This window comes from Chenopodium album, chromosome 1 (assembly GCF_948465745.1).
Source record: "Chenopodium album chromosome 1, dcCheAlbu1.1, whole genome shotgun sequence".
NCBI lineage: Eukaryota > Viridiplantae > Streptophyta > Magnoliopsida > Caryophyllales > Amaranthaceae > Chenopodium > Chenopodium album.
The window spans coordinates 48,721,348-48,731,868 of NC_137834.1; the positions used below are offsets into that span (position 1 = coordinate 48,721,348).

General features: G+C 38.7%; 1 non-coding gene across 1 annotated transcript; it reads right to left on the reverse strand.

The window, feature by feature from the left end:
• Window positions 1-9,223: 9,223 nt before the first annotated feature.
• Window positions 9,224-9,330, reverse strand: LOC145565119 (small nucleolar RNA R71). Its single transcript, XR_014094970.1, has one exon. It is a non-coding gene; the product is annotated as a small nucleolar RNA R71 (small nucleolar RNA).
• Window positions 9,331-10,521: the final 1,191 nt, after the last annotated feature.

Below are 10,521 nucleotides of genomic sequence, written 5' to 3' on the forward strand. Positions count from 1 at the left end.
CACTTTTCAACATTAAGTCGAAGCATGGCTGGACGGACATTAGTTTTACTTCTTTGTTGACCGCATTAAGTGATATGTTGCCTGATGGGAATGAAATTCCTAAGTCTTACTATTACGCAAAGAAGCTCATGTGTCCCTTTAGTTTGGAGTATAAGAAGATACATGCATGTCCTAATGACTGTATTCTGTATCGAAATGAGTATGAACAACTGCAGGAGTGTCCACGATGCAAGCGGTTGCGGTACAAGCACTTGAGTTGCAATCCTGGCACGGAGGGACCTCCTGCTAAGGTGTTGTGGTATCTTCCAATTTTTCCAAGGTTTAAGCGTCTGTTCTCAATACCAAAAGACGCTAAAAACTTGAGGTGGCATGCAGAGGGAAGAAAGAAAAACAGAATGCTGAAGCATCCAGCTGACTCTCCACAGTGGAAAAACATTGATTTGAAGTTTGAGGAATTTCGTAATGAAGTCAGAAATTTAAGGCTTGGGTTGTGCACGGACAGGATGAATCCATTTGGCACTTTTAGTACCCAACACAGCAAATGGCCGATACTTTTAGTGATTTATAATTTGCCTCCTTGGCTGTGCATGAAACGTAGGTATGTAATGCTTTCATTGCTAATAACTGGTCCTAAGCAACCTGGAAACGACATAGTTGTTTACCTTGCGCCGCTTATTGACGACTTGAGAAAGATGTGGGACGAAGGGGTTTTCGTTTTCGATGCTCATCAGAACGAGATGTTCATATTGCGTGCAGCCCTTATGTGGACCATGAATGACTTCCCTGCATATGGCAACTTGTGTGGGTACAAGGTCAAAGGGAAAAAAGCATGCCCCATATGTATTGATGACACATCAAGCGTATACCTGACTCATTCTCACAAAGATGTCTACCTACGGACTCAAAGGTTCCTTAGGCGTGATCACCCGTACCGTAGGCAGAAAAAGGCTTTCAATGGAACCGTGGAAGAGGATACTGCGCCTAGACCATTGATTGGTGTTGAGATTAGTGCTCGGGTAAAAGGGATACGAACGGTGTTTGGAAAATCAGAAAAAACTGTGGTCTCAGCTGCTCTGTTTCAGAAAGAATCAATCTTTTGGACGTTTCTGTACTGGAGAGAACATGACGTTAGGCATTGTCTTGATGTGATGCATATAGAGAAGAATGTGTGCGATGCTCTTTTGGGGACGCTTATGAATATCCCAGGCAAAACAAAGGATGGAAAGGGTGCACGGTTAGATTTGAAAGAGATCGGGATTCGTCCAGAATTGTGGCCTCAAGAAAAGGTTTGAAAGGGGAAGGAGCCGAGAATAGAAGATTAAAATATTTCTAAAAAAGGGAAGGAGAAGAGCGAGGGAAAGGAAAAGGCCAAAGATTCGTCAAAGAAGAAAGTTAAGGGTAAAGGGAAGGATGAAAAGAATTATTTACCCCCGTCTTGCTATACATTGTCAAGGGTAGAGAAACGTATGTTTTGTGCATGTCTGTACGGCATTAAGGTTCCATCAGGGTACTCATCTAACATGAAAAGATTTGTAACCTTAAATGGAGAATTGAAGATGACAAGTATGAAATCCCATGATTGTCACATTATGATGCAAGTATTCCTACCGATTGCAATCCGTGGTATTCTACCGAAACACGTGAGGGAAGCGATTACAAGCCTTTGTTCGTTTTTCAATACAATTTGTAGCAAAGTTCTTGATCCTTGTACACTAGATGCTTTGCAAGCAGATGTGGTTGTGACTTTGTGCAAATTTGAGATGTATTTCCCACCCTCATTATTTGACATAATGGTTCATCTGGTTCTTCATTTGGTGTGTGAGATTAAGCTGTGCGGTCTAGTGTTCATGAGGTGGTGCTACCCTTTTGAAAGACACATGGATACATTACAAGATAAAGTACGGAACCGGGCTCACCCTAAAGGAAGTATGATGCGCAAGGGACCGTGGGTGAGGAGATAGGTAACTTTGTGGCGGACTACATAGCCCTTGCTCAACCTATTGGTCTTCCTACTTCTCGACATGAAGGTAGACTTGATGGTCATGGCACAATTGGGTCAAAACAAATGTCACTAGACCGAGATCAGTTCTTACAAGCACACCTTTATGTGTTGCACCATGTTTCAGATGTGCACCCATATTTAGACGAGCACATTGCTAGTTTGCGTGACGAATTTCCATCCAAAGGTGAAAGGGCACTTATGCAAGTGCATAATAAGAGGTTTGTTAATTGGTTTCGTGATCGAGTAATGAGTGGATTGAATGATACTAATGTGACCGATACAGTACGGTGGCTTGCGTAAGGTCCTAGGGGTGATGTCCGTTCATTTGAGGGATATGACATCAATGGGTACACTTTTTGGACCGAGGGTCGTGATTTGAAATCTTCCTCCACCCAAAACAGTGGTTTAACTCTTGTGGCATCGTCAAGGGAGTTTGCAAGTTCTAAGGATAAATCACCTGTCGATGTAGAGTTGTCATACTATGGTCGAATTAAAGAAATATGGGAGCTTGATTATTGTGACTTCACGGTTGCTCTTTTCAATTGTAAGTGGGTTGATAATATCAGGCATAACGTCAAATATGAGGACTTTACTCTTGTAGATCTTGGCCACTTAAATTATAGTGCGGAACCATTTATCCTTGCATCTCAAGCTAAGCAAGTGTTCTACGTAACTGACCCAATGGATTCAGAATGGTCTATAGTGCTAGCTGGCAAAAGAAGAATCCTAGGCATTAGTGATGTTGAGGATGAGAAAGAATATGATGCGTTTGATGATTCAGCACCTTTCACTGTTCCTAGACCTGTTGTACTAAATGACATAGACAACGAAGCAGGTTATATGCTATCAGACCACAACGAAGGAATTTCAGATTTAGGTAGTTTGATTAAAAGTTAGTAATGGTTTCATTGCAAATATAGTTTACTGATCATGTATATAGGAGCATAAGTAGGCGAAAATGACATATTTGTAGTTTGAAATTGCCTAAGTGTACTCATTATCATGCATATACAAGGTTATAGGACCATAAGTAAGTGAAAATGGCTTAAATAGCTTCTACTTAGCCCAAATCTTTTGTTTTGTATATGAACTAACATTTCTTCATTCTGACAACCTATATTCAATATATTTAACATGTTTGTAGTTTGAAATTGCCTAAGTGTACTCATTATCATGCATATACAAGGTTATAGGACCATAAGTAGGTGAAAATGGCTTAAAGAGCTTCTACTTAACCCAACTCCTTTGTTTTGTGTATGAACTAACATTTATTCATTCTAACAACCTATATTCATTATATTTAACATGTTTGTAGTTTAAAATTGCCATTTTGTACTCATTATCATGCATATACAAGGTTATAGGACCATAATAAGTAGGTGAAAATGGCTTAAATAGCTTCTACTTAACCCAACTCCTTTGTTTTGTGTATGAACTATCATGCATATACTTTACTATATACTAATATTGTTTTATGATTGCTTTGACAGGTGCTTATATCTCATGGCGGACGATCATGATCCTCATTGTGTAGAGGACATTGACAATGATAAGTATGAGGACGAGTACGAGGATGAGGACGAGGACGATGATGATGAGCCTTATGATGTGAATAAGGAGGATGACTTGGGTGAGCCAGAGGATCATGCTCAAGATGAGTTCGAGCGTAGGCTGGACGATTTTGAAATTTCAGCTGAACGTGCAGCGCCTATTGAAAATACAGCACGTGAGATTGTTGTTGGTTCCTACTCCTACACATGCGGACTCGAGGGAGCTTGAAAATCCAACACCGCATGAATTTCCAGAGTTACAGGTGATTTATATCCCTCTACCTTAATGGATTTTGTTATATTATCTATGCTGTTGTAAAAGTCCTATTTAACTATCTTCTTTTTATATATATACTTGTGTAGGAAGACACTTGGTGTGCATTTCTATCCCCGGGGCATGCAAATAGTACGGCGTTGAGTTGGGTGGCGTATGGTAGTGCCAAACCGACGACGGGTGCTACGGCGGGGCCACATCATTACTCGGTTGGGATCGATTCAGTGGTTGCGGGGTTCGAAGACATCCCACTACCCGTACCGATAGAGGAGGTTGAGATAACAAAGCTTTGGCAAGCTGTAGGTAGCTTCGTTGATAGGCCACGTGCATGGGTCAAGTTGATTAATAAGGAGGTAAATTATGTATTTCTCAATTTTTGTAAGTGTTAAACCGTTAGGCACTCTAAAAAAAAACCCGCCAAAATAGCACGACTCCCCGGCCCCCATCTCCGGCATTGGAATTATGTAATTATGAGATGTTTTGTTATGCAAGGAGTTTATAAGTTTAGAACTGAAGAAAATAGGCATGCGAAAAGCCATTTCGCAGAGTTTTTTTTTCTAAAAAAAAAATTGCTCAAATTTCCGCCAAACCGGAACACCCGAGGGAGCCGCCCCCGTTGCCGGAACAGTGAAGGCAGCCCGCAGCGAGGCCAAAGCAGCCCCGGTAGCTGCATGCCAAGGCTACCGGGGCTGCTGTGGCCTCGGTGCGGGCTGCCTTCGCTGTTCCGGCAACGGGGGCGGCTCCCTCGGGTGTTTCGGTTTGGCGGAACTTGCATATTTTTTTAAAAAAAATATTTTGAGCAATTTTATCAAAATAAAGCCATTTTGAGCCGAAATGGCTTCTCACTTGCCTATTTTCTTCATTTCTCAACTTATAAACTCCTTGCATCTCAAAAAAACTCATAATCACATATTTATAAGTTGTTGTCAGTTGAAATTACATAAAAACCGTCAAGTTTAAGGTTTTGGGTCCAATTCATCAAAATAAAGCCATTTTAAGCCGAAATGGCTTCTTACTTGCCTATTTTCTTCATTTCTCAACTTGCAAACTTATTCATTCTCAAACCATATCATAATTACTTATGTATAAGTTATTGTGAGTTGAAATTTCATAAAAGAAGCAAAGTTCTAAGTTTTTTGGCGCATTTCATCAAAATAAAGCCATTTTGAGCCGAAATGGCTACTCATTTGCCTATTTTCTTCATTTCTAAACTTATAAACTCGTTGCATCTCAAAAAAACTCATAATCACATATTTATAAGTGTTTGTTAGTTGAAATTACATAAAATTCACCAAGTTCTAAGGTTTTGGGTCCAATTCATCAAAATAAAAGCCATTTTGAGCCGAAATGGCTTCTCACTTGCCTATTTTCTTCATTTCTCAACTTGAAAACTTATTAATTCTCAAACCATATCATAATTACATATGTATAAGTGATTTTGAGTTGAAATTGCATAAAAGAATCAAAGTTCTAAGTTTTTTGGCGCATTTCATCAAAATAAAGCCATTTTGAGCCGAAATGGCTACTCAGTTGCCTTTTTTCTTTATTTATCAACTTATAAACTCCTTGAATCTAAAAAAAAACTCATTATAACATATTTATAAGTGGTTGTCATTTAAAATTACATGAAAATCTCCAAGTTCTAAAGTTTTGGGTCCAATTCATCAAAATAAAGCCATTTTGAGCCGAAATGGCTTTTCACTTGCCTATTTTCTTCATTTCTCAACTTGCAAACTTATTCATTCTCAAAACATATCATAATTACATATGTATAAGTGATTGTGAGTTGAAATTGCATAAAAGAATCAAAGTTCTTATTTTTTTGACGCATTTCATCAAAATAAAGCTATTTTGAGCCGAATTGGCTACTCACTTGCCTATTTTCTTTTTTTCTCAACTTATAAACTCCTTGCATCTCAAAAAAAAACTCATTATCACATATTTATAAGTGGTTTCCATTTGAAAATACATAAAAATCGCCAAGTTCTAAGGTTTTGGGTCCAATGCATAAAAATAAAGCCATTTTGAGCCGAAATGGCTTCTCACTTGCCTATTTTCTTTATTTCTCAACTTGAAAACTTATTCATTCTCAAACCAAATCATAATTACATATTTTTAAGTTATTGTGAGTTGAAATTGCATAAAAGAAGCAAAGTTCTAAGTTTTTTGACGTATTTCATCAAAATAAAGCCATTTTGAGCCGGAATGGGTACTCACTTGCCTATTTTCTTCATTTCTCAACTTATAAACTTATAAATTCTCAAACCATATCATAATTATGTATTTATAAGTGATTGTGTGTTAAAATTACATAAAAGAAGCAAAGTTCTAAAGTTTTTGGGCCCATTTCATCAAAATAAAGCCATTTTCTTCATTTCTCAACTTATAAACTTATTCTTTCTCAAATTATTTAAGATTTTGCATGGAAGCAAAACTTCAAAGAGAAAGAGGGTGGAGAAGCCTAAAAGAATTGATCAACCTAAGAAGAATCTAAGTTAACAACGGTCCAAGAGTTAACAATCGTTGAAGTTGCACTCTTCGAAAGGTTCACCCATGTCACCTACTCCACTTGTTGAAGACATTGTTCTTCAATCGCTCTCTGCTGACATGACCTTTCTTCACAACCGTGCTTGTCATTTGGTCGATCCCATGGAAGTTGCACTTCCTAAGGCAATGTTCCACTATGATGAGGATGCAGTTGCATGGATCGGCAAAGAAGATGTGAAGGAATTTCTACGTAGTGCAAAGCTTAACATTTCTCTCATTCAAACATTCATGAGGTACTTCAATGCCCACATAATCTATACTTTTTTCAAGTTATTCAAATTGATGGTGATTATCCTACATCTGATTAATTATTCAATGTTCATGCACACAGAGCACTACAGGAGCACTTAACTGACACTGATTCTCCTTGTAAAGTTGGGTGGTTATGCCCCGAGCAGTTATCCACTACTAGAATCATAGGCAACCCTCATGATGTGTTGTACTATGTTCAACAGAGTATCAGGGAATCAGTGCGTGTGATGTGTCCATTTTATATAGTGTTTTACCCCCGTCCCGTGGTCGTTATTAGTAGTGTTTTTGGCTCTTTCGGGCCACTTTTATTACTAATTTTGTGTGTTCTAGTGTTTTCTTAGTTTTAGTTGTATTTTACAGGAAATTGCACTCTTGGAGCATTTTCCCGCGCTTTATTGGATCGACTACGGAAGCTAGAAGGACACGACCACTTTTGGAGCCCAAGACCGGTGAGAGCCGGTGATTAAGGGCTCGGTAATCGGGATACCGAGGTAAATGGACCGAGTGATCAAGACCCTAAGTGGATATCCGGATTAGGCCAAAGAAATAAGCCTAATCGAAGCTCCGAGCCTCGAGGTGAAGCAAGGGCCCGATCGGGCAGCTTAGCTCGATCGGGCAAGGCGCGCAAGATGTGTGCTGGTGCGTGGCCAAAGGCCACCCGATCGGGTGACCTGCTAGCTCGATCGGGCGCGGCTGTGAGAAGAGCAGTGCGAGAAAAAAGGCGCGCCCGATCGGGCGGCCTCTAGCCCGATCGGGCGCGTGTTTCTGGAAAGGCTCTTTTGTCGAGCAATTAGTTTCTAATTAGGAGTTGTTTTAGTTTTGTTTAAGTACGTTTTTAGGACGATTAATTTGAATTACCTTCTTTCTTAGACTTTCTCTCTCTACTTAGTTTTCTCTCTCTTAATCTCTCTCTAAACCTTTGTTCTTAATTCTTTCATTAATTCCAGATTTATTTTGGTAACGATTTCTCTTCCCTTAATCTTAGTTATTTATTTTATTCCTTTCACCATGATTTATTTTATGACTTTGATTAGTTTAGTTTTTAATATGTGTGAGTAGTTTATTTTCTAGGGTTTATGGGGATCTAATAATTAATATGACGGGGTAAATTATTGTTGTTGATTATCCATGCTAGATTAATTTCCTATTGATTGATTTAATGCTCTATGACTAGATTAGGCCTATCTTTTATGCATGAGTTTGACAATACTGATTCAAGAATCGAGAGATGAGAATTAATGTTTAGGTCTAGTTTCAATAAGCAAGTTCATTTATAAATGGTTAAGTCAAGATTCGAGAGATGAGATTTAATACCGGTAAATTAATTGTGTGATTGTAATACGTAGCGAGATCCCTTTACAATCTGGTTAATTGATGCATTGATGATTGACTATTTTTTATTATTGGTATTGCATGATGATTTTTTATTGGATTGTTTTAATGTTTTACAATTGCGGCTTGTAAAAGTATAGCAATATTAAATTGATGAATCGAGCAGATGTTAATTTGATATTAAAGGCTATTTTCAATAAGGACTTAGATCTAGTAAATTGCGAGAGCCTATTAGATCTATGTTGATTAATAAATTGCGAGAGCCTGTTAATCATGTTATTTATGCAATGTCAATGATTGATTACTATGTTTTACCCTGGAGTATTATTTATTGGTGAACCTATGCCCTAGATTCTTTTATATATTGTTTTCTTCTTATTCTCCACCTTAGCAGTTTAGTTTCTCACTTAATTATAAATATTGGTTACTTAAATAATTTAGATTATAATAATTAATTAGGAGTAAAAAGACTTGTTTCCCTGTGGAGATCGACCCTACTTCCCTATCTACTTTAGTTAGAGGACTTAGGTATTTACTTTTGATTAGGGGATACGACTTTACCCTGTCAAAATTTGGCGTCGTTGCCGGGGAAACGGTTTTATTTTTATTTCTGATTGTTTTTGTAGTCTAGATTATTTCCTTTTTTCGTCTTAGAGAGCGTTAGTTCTCTGAGACAAATCTCATATTTGCTTCTAGTTTTTGTTTATGCCCAGGTGTTCCAGATCAGGTTACATCCCATTCGATCCTGAGATTGAACGTTCCTTCCATAGACAGAAAAACTTCTACAAGCAAATCCTGGCGGATTCTGGTGATAATAACAATAATCACCGTGATCCTCCAACTGATTCTAGCGATTTAGAGGCATCATCCGACACAAAATCAGAGATGACGGCTCCAAAGAAGCTTAGTGATTATGCACAACCAAAGCTTACGGATTTTCCACATCTCACCCCTACTCCGGCTCTTGATGGGGTTCAATTTGAAATTAAACCTCAATTTATAACGATGATAGAGAGGAAGCAATTCAGTGGAGCCAAGGGTGAAGACCCGAATCTTCACATTGTCGACTATTGTCAATATTGCAACACTATCAGGCAAGCCGGGGTCACTCAAGACCAAATCAGGGAGATTCTCTTTCCCTTCTCTTTAACTGGAAAAGCTAAATTGTGGTTTAATGGCTTAAATAGAACTACACTTGGTATAACTGACTGGGAAACTCTTGTTTTGAATTTCTATAACAAGTATTATCCTGAAGATAGAACAGAAGTACTACGCAGTGCGATTTAGAACTTTGCCCAAGAAGCCGATGAGTCTTTATATGAGGCTTGGGAGAGGTTCAAGGACCTACAAAGAGAATGCCCTCACCATAATTTAGCACAATGGCAGTTAATCCAAGCCTTTTATAACGGCATTGGAAATTCCTCTAGAATAATTTTAGACTCTGCAGCTAGTGGGAGATTTATGAATCTTAATGTTGATGATGCAGGTCAGGTTATTGAAGATATGGCGATACACAATTCCCAATATGGGAATCCCAGAGGATTTGCTAACAAAGGGAAACATAGTGTCGACTCTGTATCCTTTTTGCAAGCTCAACTGACCTCTATTTGTCAAAAATTAGATAATCTGAGCACTGCTAATGTAGCTAATGTTTCTGCGATTAAAAATAATTCTAATGAGGCTTTCTGTGAAAATTGTGGTATTGTACGTCATTGGGAGCAGGATTGCAGGAGTTCCGTGGAGCAAGTTAATGCCTTCCAAGCTTATAGGCAGAATAACCCATACTCCAACACCTACAATCCCGGGTATCGGAATCATCCATACCTTTCCTACCGGAGCACTAATGTTCAAAATCCACCACCACAAGAACCACAGGCACCACAGCAACAACAGCAGAAATATTATCATCCCAATGCTACCCAGAAGAACCAACGACAACAACCCCCCTCATCTTCCGACCCTTCTCTGGCGGAAATTAGAGCAATGTTGGTCAATATGCAAAAGCACATGGAGAGCAGAGATGCGACAATTGATCAAATTCTAGCGCATAATAAAATTGTAGATAATCAAATTGCGCAACTCTCCGCTACTCTACAAGCACGCCAACAGGGAGCCTTGCCGGCACAGCCGACTAGGCCTACGGATCAAGCATTTGCAATTACTCTAAGGAGTGGTTCAAACTATGAAGGGCCCTCTATGCCCAGAGTTGATGAACCTGTTTTATCAAATAATGCTAATCTAGATTCCATTAAACCAGACAATGTAGTTGATAGCCTTGCAGGGCTAAAGGATAATACTAACATATCTAATTCTACACTGCAGGGTACAACTCCAGAGAAGGTGTCTACTCCAGACAAGAATAAGAATGGTCAAAAGCCAATCATCAAACTTCTTTTCCCCAATCGTCAATTGAAGACAAACTAGGATAAGCAGTTTGGGAAGTTCCTGGAGGTGGTAAAAGATTTGAAGGTAACAGTCCCCTTTACTGAATTAATCACACAAATCCCCTCATATACAAAATTTATGAAAGAAATTTTGACGAGAAAAAGGTCTATTAGTGAGGT